We start from the raw sequence: 21228 nt of genomic DNA, 5'->3' as shown, positions 1-21228 counted from the left end.
GCCACATAGAAGGAGCTCACTAAGGGATAGTTGTGCGTGGGTGCTCAGTTGCCCAGTCAAGTCTGACTCTCTGCTAGTTGTCATTTTTTCCCCTTGATGGAATTCTGCCATTGTGATGATATTCACATTTGAAAGGCAACAAAGAAATGAGAGTAGAATACAGCTCTCTATCAACTGCTTGGTATTAAAGATTGTGAAGACCTAAGATTGTAATGTGCAAAGGGTGCTAATTTCTGTCTTAATCTGTTTCTCATATCTTCAGTCATGAATCAATTGTAATGTAAATACATACACTCCTTTAAGAATACAACTCCATGTGGATACCAAGTTCATATTGGGGCAAGCAGAGGAACCCAGACAGTCAGCAAACTAAGTTGTTTCAGGTCCAGGCTTGTTTTTGTAAATAAAGCTTTATTGGCATATCACCAAGGCCATTTGTTTATGGCCATTCTCTATGGCTGCTTCTATACTCTAACAGCCAATTTGAGTAGCTACAGCAGAGACTATATGGCTTGTATGCCCAAAATACTTACTATCTGGCCCTTTATAGACAATGTTTATAGGCCCTTTAAAATTCCTGACCTAGGATATTCCTAGGAGTCTGATCGCATTTCACATGATATCCTTTCCTGAAGACTCCCAAATATTTTTTTAAAAAATTTAAAGCTTAGTTTAGTTCTAGACCTACTCCATTCCAGCACTAGATGAGATGTATCTTATAACAACAGTGCCAGTGTGTAAAAGGGAACCCTCTCTGAATGGACAGGTTTACACTCTACTTACACCTTTTTTAGGTGACCCTATTACACTGACAAATAAACAAACCAGTGGATATACTCTTGGTCCTGAATTATCAAAAAGATATTTGTTGGTTCAAATGAAACTTCTTGTCATCAAGAAGTTTCTGTGACATTTTATAAGGAAACTTTTGGCTACTTAGACCAAATGTCCAATTATCTTTCTGATGGCAATTAGTTATGAAAACATTTGCATGATTTAATCCCTAAATCAAATATATCAAAAATTAAATCAAACAGAATTACTTTAACCTTTCTAAAAGTATCAGAGGAGAAATACATCATTTTTTCTTTTTTGTTATCCAGGTTCTCTTTCTGGCTTATTTGATTTGTTGAAATGTTTCTGCAAAGTTTAAATCTCTTCTGTAGTAAATTAAAGCACTTTGTCATTTGTCCTTCGCCCTTATTGCAATGACAGTGGCAGACAAGTGATCATTCTAAATAAGATGTAGATGACTTATCTTTCAAGGTCCTTTTGATTTCTGAGTTTAGTTTGTCTCTTGCAGTATAGATCTTTCCTATACCTGTATACATGCCATATCATCACTAGCGTGGTTTTCATGTGCTTAAGCAGCCTAATTGTGTCAATCTCTCTCTTTTAATACCAGTTTTATTGAGATATAACTCACAACACCACACAATTAACCTGCTTAAATGGTAAAATTCAATGGTTTTTAGTGTACAGAGTTGTGCAACCATCAATTTATTTTAGAACACTTTGAAGGCCCCAAAAGGGAACCCCATTAACAGTAACTCCCCATTTTCCTCCAAATCCACTGATCCCCACCCCAGCTCCCGGTAATAGCTAATCTACTCTTGGTCTCTATGGATTTTCCCTTTTTGTACATTTCAGATAAGTAGAATCATATAACATGTGGCTTTTTGTAATTAGTTTCTTTCATTTAGCATCATATTAATATTTTCAAAGTTTACCTATGTTGTAACTCTGTCAATCTCTTTTTAAAGTCACATTTTGCATGTTTATAGCATTTATAGTATTTAACCAATAACCTATGTGGTGAAGGCTCTTTTTTCAGTCTCTTGATCCATCCATCTGTCTGAAAATATTTATAGCATTTAAAAATACTATTATATTCTCTCTCTCATATACACACACAGATACACACACTCTAATGCACACAGAAACTTTTAAATTCACCAAAATCTGGCAAACCTATTGGAGAATCTAACAAACAAGAATAATAGGCTAGGGGCTTCCCTAATGGTCCAGTAATTAAGATTCCACACTTACGCTGCAGGTGGTCAGGGTTCTAGCAAAGATCTTGCATGCCCTGTGGTATGGCCAAAAAAAGAGAATAGGCTAGACATGGTTGCCTATTTAGGAGCCTGATTAGTGGCATGGAAAATTATGGATAATCCCTATGAATTGGGGGATTTATAATTTATTTCAAGGAGTCTTTAGTATACCTTTACCAGGTCCTTCTCATAGGAAACCTCCAATATTTGAAATACATTCTGATGAAGGTTTAGGTTGGATATTTCATTCAAAAGAATGCCTTTATAACCCAGACATACAAAATGGTGAAATCAAGATATATATGTGAGCCAGTGCACTCATCTCTCTTGTCCTGTAATTTCAGGCATGTTCATTTTTCCTCTAAAATAAAAATGTGATATATTCCAATTAGTTATGTAAACCTCATGGAGATTAATATGGCTATGTCTAAAGTAACTGAGAACTGCTGTAATCAAAACCAAGACCTTCAGTAATTTGCAGTTTAATCATTATAAAACAAGATTTGGAAGTCTGTTCAACCTCTAAGTATAACAAATATTTTATATCTTAAATAGTTTAAATAGGTGAGATCTCAAGCAATCTTCTTTCTGTTGAGGTTATCATTGGACCTTTAGGATAGGCTCTTGTGTTGCATATGAGGAAGCAGAAGCCCAATCCCAGAAATGCCCCAGAAGCCCTCTTTTTTTTTTTCTCTCTAGGAATGGAATGCCTGTCCTTTCCAGTTAACCTTACCAAGTCTTATGCATCTTTTAAAGACTAACTCAAGTCCTATTGTAAAAGATGCCTTCTCTGATTACTTTAGCCCAATCATTCTCATTCTTTTCAGAATTCCTACAGCATCCTTTAAATATCCTATGTTGAATTATTTTCTCATTATTTCACATGTTACTTTTGCTATTGAATCATGATTAGGCTATTAATTCCATTTGTGTTGAGACCACACTTTTTCCATGTTGCTTTTAATATTGGGTGGGTGAAAAGTTCATTTGGTTTTAAGTAAAAATAAAAGACATTTTTCATCTTCACCAAGGACTTTATTGAACAATGTATTCCACACACAAATAAACTTTTTGGTTAACCCAATATTTAATACAATGTTTAGAACATGATAGGCACTTAAAAGAATACTGTCAACTAATTATATATTTAGCAGACAGTCAAAGTGGGGGGGGGGCATTTTAATTTTGAGGATTTCCAGTGATGAAAGAGATCTTCATTGGACCTATATAATAGAAGGTTAATGTTGATCAAATATGTGTTAATCCTAGTAAAGACATCATTTGATTTTTATCTTTTTTGTGTATGAGTTAATTTCTTGTAAAATTTATTTTTAACCCTTCTGGCAGAAAGTGAGGAAGAACTAAAGAACTTCTTGACGAAAGTGAAAGAGGAGAGTGAAAAACTTGGCTTAAAACTCAACATTTAAAACACTAAGATCATGGCATCTAGTCCCATCACTCATGGGAAGTAGATGGGCAAGCAATAGGAACAGTGACAAACTATATTTTCTTGGACTCCAAAATCACTGCAGACGGTGATTGCAGCCATGAAATTAAAAGACGTTTACTCCTTGGAAGAAAAGCTATGACCAACCTAGACAGCATATTAAAAAGCAGAGACATTGCTTTGTCAACAAAGGTCCATCTAGACAAAGCTATGGTTTTTCCAGTAGTCATCTATGGATGTGAGAGTTGGACTATAAAGAAAGCTGAGCTCCGAAGAATTGATGCTTTTGATCTGTGGTGTTGGAGAAGACTCTTGAGAGTCCCTTGGACTGCAAGGAGATCCAACCAGTCCATCCTAAAGGAAATCAGTCTTGAATATTCATTGGAAGGACTGATGTTGAAGCTGAAACTCCAATACTTTGGCCACCTGATGTGAAGAGCTGACTCATTTGAAAAGACCCTGATGCTGGGAAAGACTGAAGGCAGGAGAAGGGGACGACAGAGGATGAGATGGTTGGATGACATCACCGACTCAATGGACATGAGTTTGAGCAAGCTCTGGGAGTTGGTGATGGACAGGGAAACCTGGCGAGCTGCAGTCCCTGGGGTCGCAAAGAGTCAGACATGACTGAGCGACTGAACCAAACTGATAGCTGAATCACAATGTTGTGTTAATTACTGCTGTACAGCAAAGTGATTCAGTTATACATATACATATATATATTCATTTTCATATTCTTTTCCATTATGGTTTATCATAGGACATTGAATATGGTTCTCTGTGCTATATATTAGGACCTTGCTGTTTATCTTGATTTTTTTTTGTCTTTCTTTTTTTTTAACAAGTGGAAATTTGAAAATACCCTTGGACATGTCACAATTATTTATGAAAACCTGCTTGCAAGATGATTGGCATGTTTTAGGAGACATTCAGATTCATAGTAACCTTTGAGGTTTGAAAAATATTTGAAAGTACCTATTTAAGGAATTAACACATATGCTTATATATGTGTACATTTTGAGTTGGGAACAAGAAAATATCCCTCACTTAGTAAACAATGAAAACAACTGCTCAAATTTTTATATTCTAGATCAAGAATTTTCCAGGTCTACCAATATTTCCTCCATGTCTACCAATATTTCCTCCATGTCTAATATTTTAACAGTAAAAAACCTCTTAAAATTCCACCTAATTTTTTAAAAATTCCATTTCACTCTATGCTGTGGGCATTAAACTGTATTTTTAATAAGACAGGACATATTGAATAAAGAACATTACAGTATACTAACACATATATACGGAATTTAGATAGATGGTAGCGATAACCCTATATGCAAAACAGAAAAAGAGACACAGAAGTACAGAACAGACTTTTGAACTCTGGGGGAGAACGTGAGGGTGGGATGTTTTGAAAGAACAGCATGTATATTATCTATGGTGAAACAGATCACCAGCCCTGGTGGGATGCATGAGTCAAGTGCTCGGGCCTAGTGCACTGGGAGGACCCTGAGGAGTCGGGTGGAGAGGGAGGTGGGAGGGGGGATCGGGATGGGGAATACGTGTAACTATATGGCTGATTCATGTCAATGTATGACAAAACCCACTGAAATGTTGTGAAGTGATTGGCCTCCAACTAATAAAATAATATTTAAAAAAAAAAAAAAAAGAAAAGAAAAAAAAAAAAGAAGAACTCATGATCAGTCCAAGAACCTAAAGTATCATAACACTGTTAGGTAGGAAGTTAGGTATGAGCAATGAGGGGTGACTTAGCAGAAAAGGATGTAAGCCAATCTCTAAACCCCATCCCAGACACATCTAGGAGACCTCACAGATATGGTACAAAAATAACCACAGAGAGTTTTCCAACTCCTGCACATGCTACCCTAGGCACACAGTCGATGCAAACTAACTTCTTAATGTATCAGTGCAATAGGGCTGATACATTGATGACCTGTGCAATAGAGCCTGTTTTTATGTAACTTGCAACTGTCAATCAACCTTGAGCCTAGCCTATTTGCATTCCCTTTCCTGACTGGTGGTGGGTACAAGCCCTATTTTGCACAGGGCAGATCCAAGAGGAAGAGATCAGTTCAGTTCAGTTCAGTTCAGTTGCTCAGTCCTGTCTGACTCTTTGCGACCCCAGGGACTGCAGCTCGCCAGGTTTCCCTGTTCATCACCAACTCCCAGAGCTTGCTCAAACTCATGTCATCCAACCATCTCATCCTCTGTCGTCCCCTTCTCCTCCTGCCTTCAGTCTTTCCCAGCATCAGGGTCTTTTCAAATGAGTCAGCTCTTCACATCAGGTGGCCAAAGTATTGGAGTTTCAGCTTCAACATCAGTCCTTCCAATGAATATTCAAGACTGATTTCCTTTAGGATGGACTGGTTGGATCTCCTTGCAGTCCAAGGGACTCTCAAGAGTCTTCTCCAACACCACAGATCAAAAGCATCCATTTTTCGGGGCTCAGCTTTCTTCACAGTCCAACTCTCACATCTATACATGACCACTGGAAAAACCATAGCCTTGACTGGATGGACCTTTGTTGGCAAAGGTCTCTGCTTTTTAATATGCTGTCTAGGTTGGTCATAACTTTCTTTCGAAGGAGTTAGTGTGTTAATTTCATGGCTGCAATCACCATCTGCGGTGATTTTGGAGACCCAACAAATAAAGTCTGACACTGCTTCCACTGTTTCCCCATCTATTTGCCATGAAGTGATGGGACCAGATGCCATGATCTTAGTTTTCTGAATGTTGACCTTGTGAGGAAGAGATGGGGAGTATAATAAGAGAAGCCAAGTGGGATAACGGGATTATGGCCACTCTTTTGGGGTCAGTACACTCCCATGTCTTGGAGATGTAATATCTGCTGTCTGTTTAATAAAACATCTATCTGCTTGAGCTGTAACTAAACTGTAACCAGCCTGTTGTTTTGAATCCTTGTTATGGCAAGATAGGAGCTGAGAAATCCTGCCTGCTTGAGCTGTAATTAGTCCGTTATTCCAAATCTGTTATGATGAGACAAGAGCTGAGGGAGATAAATAAACCAACCTGACAACATGGTAAACAATTATCATATAAATCATAAGATGAAAGAAAAATAGATTGGTTCTTGGAAATGAAATGATACATTAAGAAGTAATTAATTAAAAAATAGATTGGTACACAATCATACATTTAGACACTGAGAAAACAGTCAGATGAATTCAAATAAATTATTTAGTATTGAATTGAACAAGAATCCTTATTTCTTACTTATACAATGATTGTATAGTAAAGCCACATTTTAGTAGACCATTAAAAGAAGGTTTTTTGTTTTGTTTTGTTTTGTTTATAAAAGAAGTGGATAAAACGGAAAAAAATATATAATTTACCCTAGGGAAATTTCTGGGAAAACTCAGACTATGTGCACATAATAAGTTGTTTACTGGGCAGAGTGTTCATTGGAGCTATAGGAAAAAGAGCAAAGAAAGGATGTGCTGGTGGAAACAAGGAAAGAAAGGTCGATTGGACAGAGATAAAACCTATGGGGAAACTTGGATCCTCCTATGATATCAAAGGAACACAGGAAGAAGAAATAATTCTTAAAATTTTGTGATGTTGATTTTAAGTTATTACAAAGACACGTGGGGCTGACAATTGGAGATGGAAACAAAGGGAAAACATTTATGTTATTAATTCAAAGGATCTGTGCGAGATCTAGGTATAGAGCCTTTTGTTTTTGTTTTTACAAGAATAGAAACATAAGCTATCCATTAGTTCAAAAACGCTTACTGAACTCCTGTGTGCTAGGTGCTATGCATGGTGCTGTTAAGGTGAGTTAGAACTCATAATATTATAAAAAATATAAGAAACAACAAGTGTTGGAGAGGGTATGGAGAAAAGGGTACTCCCGTGCATTGTTGCTGGGAATGTAAATTGGTACAGCCACTATGGAAAATAATATAAAGGTGCTTCAAAACACTAAAAATAGAACTACCATCTAATCCAGCAATTCCACTTCTGGGTATTTATCCAAATAAAACAAAAACACTAATTTGAAAGATATATGCATTCGTATGTTTACTGCAGCATTATTTCCAACAGCCACGATATAGGAAGGAACCCAGTGAAAGTTGCTCAGTCACGTCCGACTGTTTATGACCCCATGGACTGTAGCGTGCCAGGCTCCTCTGTCCATGGAATTCTCCAGGCCAGAGTATTGGAGAGGGAAACCATTCCCTTCTCCAGGGGAATCTTCTCAAACCAGGGATCAAACCCATGTCTCCTACATCTCCTGCACTGCAAGCAGATTCTTTATCACTGAGCCACCAGGGAAGCCCACAATGGAATATCACTCATCCATGAAAAAGAATGAAATCTTACCATTTGTGGCAACATGGATCGACCTGGAGGGTATTATGCTAAGTGAAATAAGACAGAGAAAAACAAATGCCATATGATTTCACTTATATGTGAAATCTAAAATAACAGGACAAATGAACAAAACAGAAATAGGCTTAGAAATACAGAGAACAAACTAGTGGTTGCCAGAATGGAGGGGCATGGGGGAATGAGTGAAACAGGTGAAGAGGAATAAGAAGTACAAGCTTCCAGCTATAAAGTAAATTTCACGGGAATATTATGTACATGTATGGAATATAGTCAATAATATTATAACAACTTGTATGGTGACTGATTGTAACTGGACTTGTGATCATCTCGTAATGTATAAAAATATCAAATCAACATGTTGTACCTCTGAAACTAATATAATTTGTATGTTAATTATAGCTCAATTTAAAAAATATGAATTAGAGTAAAAAACCTGCCTTTGAGCTTCTGAAAGAGACCCTGAAGTTCATCTGTGCAAGACTCTTTTATATAGATAAAAAATACTACCAACTTTGGGTTACTTTGTGAATGATTCTATATGTCTTAAACTGACGGTTTGAAAGATCAGAATGAAATACAGTTTTATTAGAGCTTTGAGCCCAAGGTCCCTTTCCTAGAGCAAAACCCTAACCTTTGAAAAGGACTTTTAGATTTTGGGTAACACAAAAGTAGCTTAGTTACATCAAAATGGCTATTTTAGGAATTTTCATTAAAATGGAGTTTTACTTGGATTTTATTGTTGAGCTTGTTAAGCAGGAATCTCAACCACCATCCAAATAGGGTATGTTTTATCTGCTGGAAACTACTGAGGCAGTGAGATGCAGTGCTACTGCCTGAGTACCCCATGGCTTTGAAATTATGACCACCGAACTTCTATTAAAGTGACATTTCTTGACCACAAACTCTTGTTGAATTCTGACATCCTTAGTGTTAGTAAGTAAATTAAAGCTTATGTAAAGCTCCGATGTAAGTTAAAAAAAAAAAAAAAAAAAAACAGGAAAGCCTAAATAGCATATCCTTAGGATTCTTAATATTTTGACTTCTTCTAAACTCTAACACTTGAAAAATATACTAAAATAGAATACTCAGGGAAGTAATTGAGACAAATATACCCATTCTTGAAAATTTAGCTTGCAGAGTCCCTTCATACAGACATTCTAAGTCTGTAAATTTAAGTTTTAAAGCTGCTGCTGCTGCTATGTCACTTCAGTCATGTCTGATTCTGTGTGACCCCATAGACAGCAGCCCACCAGGCTCCCCCGTCCCTGGGATTCTCCAGGCAAGAACACTGGAGTGGGTTGCCATTTCCTTCTCCAATGTAAGAAAGTGAAAAGTGAAAGTGAAGTCACTCAGTCGTGTCCGACTCTTAGCGACCACATGGACTGCAGCCTATCAGGCTCCTCTGTCCATGGGATTTTCCCGGCAAGAGTACTGGAGTGGGTCGCCATTGCCTTCTCACAAGTTTTAATGCAGGTGGACTGTAAAGCTCAGGGCACTCTACTCAGTGCTCTGTGGTGACCTAAATGAGAAGGAAACCCCAAAAAGAGGGGGTATACATATACATATAGCTGATTCACTTTGCTATGCAGTAGAAACTAACACAGCATTGTAAAGCAACCAAACTCTAAAAAAAATTAATTGCGACTGGAAGCTCTTCAGGAGTGATTTACAGACACCATAAAATGTAGAAAACTAAAGTACTTTATCAATGTATCTAGAAATTTTGTGTAAAGAATTCCAGAAACCATACCAAACCTTGGGCTAATTACTGAAAATTAGAAATCTCATTTTGGAGCCTCTTGTAAATGTGTGTGGTACTATAGTGCACAGTCCATACAACGTGAACATGTTGAAATCGGTACTTTTAAGCTGACCTTAGCCTGACCCAGTACAAAATCTCTCACACCAGAAGTTTAATATTTCTGAAAGCCTGATGATTGCCCTCTCATTTATTTTTCACCTTTCTGTGCCTTTCATATGTTCTTCCAGCTGGTTAATCATTAATTAATATTTAACAAGGCTTTTTCACAATGCCAATTCCTTCTCTGCTGCTATAGCCTTTAGGAAGCATATGAACTTCCCTTTTCTGCCCATTTAAGAAGCCAGGACACTCACTATAGGTTAATTTCTCTAAAGAAATCCATAACATCAGATGAAGAGAGGTTTCCTTGACAAGACCATTCAATTTTTCAGGCCACTCTGAACTTAGTAGATTTTCCTAGTGCATATAAAATGAGATGTAATTGAACCAACTTAAAATTCTTAAAAAAATTTCCGAGCACACATTGCCTGAACAAAATGGTTGCGACTGAAACGGGAAAGGGCTTAGCATTTTGCTTCTTGTGCCACAAGCCAATCTCTTGATTCCAAAGATTGGAATGCAGATAAGCAGGGAAAACCTCCGCGCGTGTTAATGAAAGAGGTCAGCTGTGACACAGAGGCCAAGAAGAAGAAAAGGTAGTCTAGGAAGCAGGAGCATGTCTCCAAGTTTTCTCTGGTGAAAGGAGACTGATGAGTATTGACATCCATTTACAGTCAAACAAGTGGAACCATGTAACTTTCACGTCCCTCCCCACCTCCACCTCTCACTCCTTTCCGCATGGACAAACAGACCACACAGGTGATTTTGGCCAAAAATTTACTTGGCACGAAACCCAAAACATGAAAGCCTCGTCCTGTTCATATATCTGCTCCAGAGAACTAGTTAGAAAGGGAAGATTGCTGAGGTTTTCCCTCTGAGTTGCTCCACACCTGAGCTGATCGGAGCCGAAGAGACTATTGATGCGTACTAATAACAACCCTTCCCATGTCCAGATTCTTTTTACGATTCTGCGTTGAAACTGTACTCTCTAGACTTAAATAGGGTCTTGGTAACGTTCAAACTCTCGCTCCCACATTCTCATCTTTTCATTTATTCTACACGATTTTTGGGAACGTGGTACCCCAGCCAGGCTCTGAGGACTTCTAGTCTCTTCGGAGCTAGTAAAGGGGAGAAAAGGAGCAGAGGACCAGTCTCCGCTCCCAGCCGCAGTTACTGTCCCCATCCCTCCAGGGCGCCCATCCCTGTGCCAGGCGTCCCAACACCCCACCCAGATGATGTGACAGGCTCGTGGCCCAATCCCCTTCCTGGTTCCCAGGCCGACTGCTAGCACCACCCGAGCCAATGGCGGCGGCCGAGGGGCGGAGGGCCTGGCAGAAGGGGCGGGAGCGCTGGCTTTAGAACCACAGCCGCAAGAATTCCGAGCGGCAGAAGTTGTCTGAGTGCGTCGGAAGGAGACAGTCGGGCCAGATCCGGTACTCTGCGACTTTTAAGTGCTCTGCAGGTACAGGAGGGCACGAGGGGAGCAGGGTCTCTGAGCGTGGGCAGGAGTGGGTCCAGAGGAGAGCATCTCCAGGAACCTCGGCGGGAGCATGCCCGGCATGGGGGGCGGGGGCCTGAGAGGGAGGCTGGAGAGATTTCTGTCCCAGCCTTGGGCGCCAAAGCGACCGTTCACAGCAGGGATGGGTGGGAGTGACCGAATGTTCCTCAGGACCGCTACCCGCCGCAAACACATTTTCTGACGTTCACTGGGGAGATGGTGTTTTCTCAATAGTTGCTTTTAACTTGTTGCCAACCTTGGGCTGGAGTCCTTGACGCCAGCCCTTGCCCTTCTCCCCTTTACCGGCGGCGGCCCCAAAGTAGAAACCCAGCGCCTAAAGTTCCCTCGATCGTCCTCCTCCAGCTACTGCCACCCTCCTCCCGCCGCCTCCGCCGGCTCCGGACTCAGGAAATCCCGGAGCCCGCCGCCTGCTACGTCTCCAGCCCCCGCTCGCCCGCCTCCGGTGACCTCGCAGGCTCACCTCGGCCCCCGGCTCCACGGGGTGCGGCGCCCCAGGGAGAGAACGAGGCTCTGGTTGCCTGCTTTCCGCCTGCTTCCCTGGCCAGTAGCGATGGCTTAGCGATCGTACCGCGTCTCCCTATGAGTAAGCACTTTTTTTCCTTTCAGTAGCAGGACATCCCCATGCCTTTAGGACAGCACCTTTCCGTTCTTCACTCTCCCGATTCCTCGCCGCCCTGTCTGCTTCTTTCTCAGCCCCTCTGGTTCCGCACCCTCGAGCGCACTCGGTCCCGGCCGCTCGGGAGACGGAGTCGAAAGGGCGGTGGGAGAGGGGCAACATCCCCCTTCTCCCACACAGCACAGTGACGGGTGTTTACTTTTCCGCACCCGCAGAACTTAGGGCCCTAATGAGAGGCGGGGCGGGGAACGCCGACCACCCGCGCCCTGGCTTCTCGCCAGTCCCAAAGTTGCCGCCGCCGCCGCCGCCGCTGCTACTGACTTTAATGGACTGGCGGCTCAGACCGCCGGGCTCCTGGGCAGGAGATCCCAGCCTGGGAGGTGGAGTGGACTTAAGGCTTTATGACACTTCCCGTACGCGACGCTTCTTGCTCCACACCCGATTTGCACGACATCCCTGTTGGTGCTCAAGGTTGAGTTTAGAATTAATTCGCCATTTAGGATCAGACAGACAGGATGCTGGGAGTACCTGACTTGTTACCAGGAATGAGGGTGGGGACTGGGAAAAGAGCCTGGCAGGCCGCACAGTAGGTACCTAGGTGAAATGAAAAACTACTGAGAGATAAGCAGATAGTCCGCTTTATAAGATGTCACAGTGTATTTGGGCGCCTAAACTTGATCCTGAAGCTGCAATTTAGAGCGAATTCCAACATAGTGGCGGAAGCCCCACACATGCCAATTGGCATCACGTGCCTCAAGTCTCTGATGCCCCTGGGGTCATTGTCACATGACTTCTTTTGACTTTAAAACTGGAATGTAATGGCTGAAGTCCATTTTCCCAAAAATACGCGACCAAAAAGGGGAGAGGGTGTGAACTAGCCTCCACTCAAGGGAATTCTACTTGGATGTGAATGAGGGGAACAGAAAGGGAATTTGGTGCTCAGATTTTATCCAGAATAAAAACAGAAGCTGTTTTTAAAACAAGGGCTTGAAACATGTTTGTGCTGGGATATGTGTCTCCCCTGTGGCTCTTCAATCTAGTTATGGCTTTTCTAAATTTTAAAAATATCTTACTAATTATTTCCTGGGAAGATTGTCCTTTTATTCATGCCCTGTTTCATTCTGAAATGATTGATTTGAAGCCACATCCTGTAAGATGGTGTTTTTAAAAATTAGGCTTTGTCCATGTACCTGGGTTTGGCCTATATTCCAGTTGAACTGTTCTCTATATTAGGCATCTGCTTTAAAGTGGTGGATAATCTCTTGGCTAAAATTAACCATCAGTTACTGTGATTTGAAATTGGATCAGAAATAAGGCACAAAAACAGTGGACACTAAATTTGAGAAATGGAGCTGTGTGGGTTTGTGCCTGCCAATACTTTAGCACAATAATGAGATGCCACAGAAACAACTTCTGTAATGACCAATACCCACCCAAGTGACCTAAGTTAAGACTGCTGTTGGAAAACGTTATGGTTTTTGTGATTTAGATTATATATTGCAGAGTACAGAAATGGGCAGCAGAACCCCTGAGGTCAAGAGTTTAAAAGCTTTACTTATTTACAAAAATGGATCCAGTTGACACATATTCAGTCTTGAAAACAACTAGGGCAGCTAAAAATGAAGCTGGGAACAGTTAAGAGATTTTGGCTTTGTATGCTTTAGCCAAAAACCCTTTGTCTACGTACTGCAGCAACCTCTGGATGACTTGAGCACTCCATTTTCATGCTGTGCATGGGGGTTTCTGAGCCTAAAAACTAGAACAACTTTAAAGCACATAGCTCTGACCGCCAGGCTTAACCTGGCAGCACAGATTAGCTGGAAGTGGACTCAAGCTGCACCTGAGTTAATTGGGAGTTAAGGACACACTGCTAGATAGACCCCCCTAGTGGAAGTGAGGTGATAATATAATTTTAGATTGAACTAATAAATATTTAACCTTAAAAAAAGAAAGAGTACAACTATCCAACTAGGTTAAAGTGGTCGGGAGTTAAGTTCTTTTTAAAATAATATTAACTCATGTCAAAACAGGATCCTCACTAGGCTGTCTGTCCAGTCTTTTGTCTCGGAGGCGTCCACTTGTTTAAAACTACTGACTTCATTTTTTAGTGGTAGTATCTAATGAACCCAGGCTTTCATTAAAATTAGAGGATTATGAGTCTAATACTTAATTTCTATTGTTAGATCTAGAAAGTGATCAAACTCTGTCTGGGGTGGGAGAGCCAAATAAATTAAGCTTTGCCTCCATGGGGTCGCAAAGGAGTGGGACAATACCTAGCAACTAACCAACAACTTGATTTTACACAATCAACACTCAGGTCGAAGGACTCCAATCTGATGGCATCATTTAGGGTCAATTGCTAAAACTGTCTCGGCTTAATTAATTTTGGGTAAAAGGATTAATTATAACTAGTGAGTAATATTTGGGTTGAGATTAAGTTTCTTCTACAAATGGTTATAAGTACATTAGACTTAACTGTGACTATTTATACTGGCAGAATGTCAGTATTCAGGGCACTATCAGGAACTACATGGAAATTTTTGTTGTTGTTCAGTCATGTCTGACTCTTTGCGACCCCATGGACTGTGGCAAGTCAGGCTTCCCTGTCCTTCACTGTCTCCTGGAGTTTGCTCAAATTCATGTCCACTGAGTCGATGTCTCTCCAAGGCAAACAGTGTGACTGTTACTGAAATGAAGTGGGTAGTAGCTTTGCCATGGTGTTTGAGCACTAAGGAGATTATTTTTGGTGAAACTGACAGAGAAAAGGAAAGAAATCCATTTGCAATTTTTCCATATTCTGTTTTAGGCATTTCTGTTTGCCTATCCAAGAAATATACTGACATAATAATATTCTTAGCACATATGATAAATTAGTGAATTTGCTACTGTGTGACTGTTATTTCTTTAAAATATAGACCATTTCTGTCATTCCTTATCAGAATTTATCATAATCTAGGTGGAATGTATATGCCGAACTGTTTGTTTTTGCTGTTTAGTATAGATTCCAGAAGTAGCAGATATAAAATTGAAAACAAACATCTAACATCTATCAGTACATGACGACTTGGGTATCTGTTTTTGGAATCACTTTGTAATTGCTCATGCTGTTTTGGTGAAAAGTAATCCAGGGGGGAAAGTTTGATGTGTGAAAATAATAAAACTCAGTTTAGAAGAAAGCAGTTAGATCACATTTTGAGTCTGTATAATTATTCTAGGGAATGACATACCATATAATGTATGTTCAATGTGTTGGAGGTTTCAAAGGTTTTTTGGATACATTATACTGTTGGAAGGTCTTTTAGATACCAGTGGCCAGGACTCGCTGTTTTTAGTTATGAGAGAGCTTTGGTTAAAATTATGGTCTAGAAATATTAAAAACAGTCTAATAATGAAATGTCAGTCTCAGGAAAAGATCTGATAATTCTTGGGCCAACTGGTAGTTATGGAGGTGACAGTTTCCAAAATTTTAATATGTTTAATAACATTGAATTTGCCTTATTCTTAGCACTTGAAAGACAAATATTGCTGAGTATAAACTGCTTTAGGGATGAAAAAGCATTGCTGTTAAATGAAAATTACAATGGTAAGGAGGAAGTATGTTGGACTTCCTTCAGAAGAACTACATTCTAGACATGGTTCTGACACTGACTCATAATTTGACCTTGAGAAAGCCACTAAAGATTATTACATTATTATATAACATTGAGTACATACATGTGCCAGACACCACACATTTTCTCATTTATAAACTGAGGGCATGGCTCAAGGACTTTGTGTCTTTTATATAGAAATAGTATGGCTTATTTCAATTTTATTTATCAGTTGATTTTTTTTGCCAATTTTAATGCAACTATATTGCATGCTAAGTCGCTTCAGTCATGTCCAACTCTTTGCTACCCTATGGACTACAGGGTGCCAGGTTCCTCTGTCCATGGGATTCTCCAGGCAAGAATACTGGAGTGGTTGCCATGCACTCCTCCAGGGGATCTTCCCTACCCAGGGACTGAACCCTAGTTTCTTATGTCTCCTGCACTGGCAGGCGGGTTCTTTACCACTAGCACCACCTGAGAAGCAACTGTATTTAAGCTAAATACCTTGTTGGAAGATTGATGACTATACACCGGTGGTTTATGCCATGACTAATGTTTTTTCTTTAAAGTATAGACCATTTCTGTCATTCCTTATCAGAGGTTTTTGGCACATTAAACTTTCTGATTTTATATTATAAGAAAGCTTAATTTTTCTTAGCAGTGTAGAAATTGGTTTGATGATAAGGAGGTAGTGTTGTTTACTGGAAAAAACTCCAGGTTCTTTTAATCCTCTACAATTTGCACAGATAGGCCATCTTAAGTAAATTATGGAAGTTCTCTGTGTTCATATCTGGATTATACTTTATTTGTAAACCATCTGTTTCCAATCTGCATATTTCACAGGGATGCTGAAAGGATAAATGAGCTGTGTAAGCCTTGGCTCTTCAGCAGACAGGTGCTATATAAATTCAAAGTACTGTACTAGTATATCATATAAGCACCAAAGTTTTAACAAGAGTTTGCAGAAATAGAATTCTCATCACTTTAAGTTTTGCCACATTTTTACTTGTCTGTAATAGTCTCCAACCATCCACTTTTACAAGCTAAGGAGAAATAAAGCCAGACATAATATAATGAAAAATAAGAGAAATGGTTAATAACAAGAGCATTAAGCCCTATACGTGTCATACTTTGTTATATTCTTTTCTCTCAAATATTGTGCCAAGTAGCCCGTTAAAGCCATTAATGTGGTGGTTTTTTTTTTTTTTTCCCCTTACTTTTCCCAGGCAACTATCGAGCAGTATTTTGGCATTCATTGCTAAAGCTTACAAAGTACTTTGGCTTATCATACTTCATTCTTAGTTTTGTGATTGCCTGTTATAGGAGGTTTTGTGTAAAATTGCACATGAAAAATCCAATGTTTCTCCGTGTAATTGCATTCTAAATTGTGTATGTAAGTATAGAAAAGTGCATAATGAAGGAAGGAGATAGTCTGTTTGTTTAAGTGTAATGCCATCATTAACACAGAAAAGGTGAGAAGTGAATGTAGATTTTCTTTTGAAAAACAAGCCTTGGGCTAGGTCATTTTCAATCCCCCCCTTTTTTTGTTTTTTTGAAAAACAAGCCTTGGGCTAGGTCATTTTCAACCCCTGCTCTCAAAATTGTTAACTTGGAATTAATTTTCAATGTCTGTTGTCATTGAACTTGCCAGTTACATAATGGTTCTTTAACTCTGTCATTCTTTGCATTATCATATGTTTTTATTTTATTAAAATTATGTTTGATAACATTTGTTAAAATATCATTTGTGAAGTAACAGTACCTAATGAAAATGAAATAAGCAGAAAGGCTTGAGTTAAAGGACTTTTGAAATTACCTGGTATCGTGTGGCTAGTTCTGAAGAGAAGATTCTTTTTGCTAAAAGAAATCATTTTCTTTTGTAAAATCTGATCTCTTATTTCTACCATCTCTGGTTTAAAAGAGTCAATAGCAAATCATTTTTTGTAACCTTGTAACCCAGTCATTGAAAATAAAACTTTGATTCTCTTAAGCTGTTTTTAATTTATATGTGTATATATATTTATATAAGATATAAATGCTTTTTATAAAATAGAATTTGTGAGGACAGTATAATAGCTTTGAATATTCATATTATTGCATTCTACATTATACACTCTAATCACATAGTGTTGTGCTCAGATTGACATTCTGCTATTGACACTGAATCATAATATTAATACATTGTCCTTTATAGATGAATGTCATTTTAAAGTTTTTTTTCTGTATCTAAAACTTGCTTATATGTCCCTGTTTTTGCCATTTCTTGATGTCTTTTTGACATTTTGGAGTTTGTATTTCAGTGAGGAAGAATTTCCATTTAAGACTGCTTTCTCAGAGGTAAAAATGACAAGAGATGATTCCTTTGGTATGTCCTATTGCTATAATAGTCAATAGGCATATTTAGTTAATCTGCTGGAAAAGTGTCTTAAGTAGTGTGCATTTCAGAAGTTTTTAATAACTTTACATTGGATTAAAAAATATAAGCCCATTGTAAAAATATTAGAAGAAAGCAAAAATTTTTATAAAGAATAAAAGTAAAGATTACTCATAATCATATCACCTGTTCATATTTTTTAATGTTTCTTGTATAGAAAGTTAAATATTTTTAAAATTGGGATTGTGTTGTATATACAGTTTGTATCTCTTTTTTTCACTTATTATACTGTGAAAATGTTTTCATGTAAAAAGATATTTTTGAAAATATTTACAATTACTGCATGAGATTTCATAATTTATTTCACTAATTCCAGGTTGTTGGAATTTTTTTTTCCTTTCCATGTGTTATAGATAATACTTCAGTGAACATCTTGGGGCAAAAAGCATTTCGTGACTCTGATTATTTCTTTGGGATAAGTATTTAGAAGAAAATTTGCAAAGATTTTTTGTTTTTAAAGATGAATTCCTTTGACAGTCTTTGAAGTTGAAACACTGGCTTACCTAAAAAGAGCCTTGATTTCAAAGAACAGCACTCAGGAAAACAAAAAGCCATTCTTTATATAGTGTTTTGTATGTGACTAAACTGGAGCTGGTTTAGGTAAAGTATATGTCTTAGAAATACTGTGGTTTCCTCTGATCTAGTTAGCAGGTGCAAAGCAGGATGAAGTAGAATCCTGTGGGGTGCACAATCATAGGAAGTTCTATTTTTTGAAACGGAACTGTTATTGGGGGAAGGGAGACAGGTTTATATTTAATTAACCTTTAGATTTCAGATTGCTGTAAAACTCTGTTCAAGTACAGAAAGCTTATTTGTGACCAGAAACTTTCAGTATCCTAAAGAAACTTTTAATCCTGAAGTTGATTAAATGGCTGTGTTTAGAGGTTCTTTTTTTGTTTTATTAATTTATTCTTACTGAAGTATAGTTGATTTACAATGTTGTGTTAGTTTCTGGCATAAGCAAAGTGATACAATTTTATACATATGTATTCTTTTTTAGTTTCTTTTCCATTATAGGTTATTACAAGATAGTGTGTAGTTCCCTATGCTGTATAGTAGGTCCTTGTTTTATATTTTATATATAGCAGTATGTGTATGTTAACCTCAAACTTATTCCCCCCTTCCCCTTTAGTAACCATAAACTACCATATGATCCAGCAATCCCACTCCTGGGCATATATCTGGAAAAGATGAAAACTCTAATTTGGAAATATACACATACTCCAATGTTCATAGCAGCACTGTTTACAATAGCTAAGACTTGGAAACAACCTAGATGTCCACTGACAGATGAATGGATATGTGCTCTGTGTGTGTATATATGTGATGGAATATTACTTAACCATAAAAGGAATGAAATAATGCCATTTGCCACAACATGGATGGACCTAGAAATGATCATACTAAGTGAAGTAGTCAGACAGAGAAAGACAAATATCATCAAATATGTGATATCACTTATACGTGGAATCTAAAATACAATATAAATGAGCTTATTTACAAAACAGAAATAGACTCACAGACATACAAATGGCTCTGTTTGTCGATAGACTTTTTTATCTCAGGCTGTGCAGTTGCAGCTCAGTGATACATCAGTTGGGTTCCAGACTACCACCATAATGTGAGTTACACCAATTTTTTTGACTTCCTAGCACATATAAAAGTTATGTGTATAATACTGTAATCTATTAAGTGTGCAATAGCATAACGTCTTTTAAAAAGTACTTATGTACTTTTAATTATTTAAAAATATTTTTTTGTTTAAAAAATGCCAGTTAATCATCTGAGGCTTCAGTGTATCCTAGTAACATTAAATATCACTGATTACCAATCACTATAACAAATATAATGATAATGACAAATTGTGAAATATGGTGGAAGTTCCCAAAATGTGACACAAAATGAGAAAAGGTTGTTGGGAAAAAGATGCCGATAGATTCCTCACTTGATCCAGGCTTGCCACAAACCTTCAATTTGTAAAAAGTGAAATATCTGGAAAGTTCAATAAAATGAGGTGTGCCTGTACTTTGACACTGCTCAATAAACTTAGTTTTATATTTCATTCAAGTTTCTTAAATAGCTAAACTGAGATCAAATAGTGGTAAAATTTCTGGTGCCATCAGTTAATTTGTGCCTAGATTTCATGTATAGTGAATCCCCCAATTACAACACTTAACAAATATTTTGTATATTTAAATGACTCATTGCACTCTGCATCTCTCTCTCTAAACTTGTCACATGCTGCTTCATAGACCCTTCTCGGATGTTTGTTTCCTTCCTCCAGTTCACCGGTGGAACTAAGGACCATGTTGTTCTGGGCATCCTCTGATGACCCAGAAGTGATGTAGAAAATGTCTGACCACACAACTCATTCTCACCACCTCCTTTTTTTGTTCTCAGAGGTATTATGTACACGCTATATTTCATAGTCAGACTGGAGTTTAGTATAAAATGTGGGTTCCCATGGCTTTGCCGTTTTATATCTCTGTGACATTGGGGAAGTTCTGTAACTCCTCCAAACCTCAGTTTTACTATCTATAAAATGGGGATGATATGACTTGTTTTAGTGTTGTGCTTAAAATTAAAGGAGAACATTTATAAAGAAACTAGTGGGGACTTCCCTGGCGGTCCAATGGTTAGGAATCCACGCTTTCACTGCTGAGAGCAGGGGTTGGATTCCTGGTCAGGGAATTAAGATCCCACAAACCATGTGGCACCACCAATTTATAGGTCAATTAATGTTGCCTTAGGTGATCTTTATCAGGTGTCTGTAGCAACCTCTTCATTTTCCTCTGATATACTCTTTTTTCCCCTTAAGTATCACCACTGAAGATAAATAAGATAGGGTTTTTTGTTTGTTTGTTTTATTTAATGGTATTGTGAAAATATGACTTCCTAATGCTTTGCATTACACATGTGGAGGATTTTAACAATGTTCCAGGTTGAAGAAGCCTCTTGACTTAGCTAGAAACCCTTTTACCATTTGCCTTTTTATGAGGATATGCCATCCAGCAGTCTAAATTCACCCTCAAACGAAAATTGGAAATGATACTCTTTTAATATATTACAGATACCACTGTAAACTCATTGCTACTAACAAATTTAGCTTAGATCTGGATGGAAGGTAATTGGTAATGTTGATGCCTATTTTGGAGGGTAGGGAAAAAAAACTTCAAGTTCTTAAGTGTTTGTTTCTACAATAGTAGAAATAGTATAAACATGAATATTTAAAAGTTTAACTTTGAAAAATAGGAGAAAAGAGAAATTAAATCAGTCAAAACTTAAAATGCTGGGGAAGGCAGAGAGTTATAAATTAAATCAGAATCTTAGTCATGG

General features: G+C 38.3%; 1 protein-coding gene across 2 annotated transcripts in view; it reads left to right on the top strand.

The window, feature by feature from the left end:
• Positions 1 to 11075: 11075 nt before the first annotated feature.
• Positions 11076 to 21228, top strand: part of LOC136153283 (plastin-3) — a 91180-nt gene continuing 81027 nt past the window's right edge. Inside the window, exon 1 of one of the 2 annotated variants that reach the window (XM_065914928.1) lies at positions 11076 to 11195. The gene's annotated coding sequence lies outside the window, so the exon portion shown is untranslated. The remainder of the gene's footprint in view (positions 11196 to 21228) is intronic. The other variant, XM_065914930.1, reaches the window with a different exon arrangement.

The sequence above is a fragment of the Muntiacus reevesi genome, chromosome X (assembly GCF_963930625.1).
Source record: "Muntiacus reevesi chromosome X, mMunRee1.1, whole genome shotgun sequence".
In the NCBI taxonomy this organism is placed as follows: domain Eukaryota; kingdom Metazoa; phylum Chordata; class Mammalia; order Artiodactyla; family Cervidae; genus Muntiacus; species Muntiacus reevesi.
Note: the sequence above shows the minus strand (reverse complement) of the source record. Positions and strands in the feature narration are given on the sequence as shown.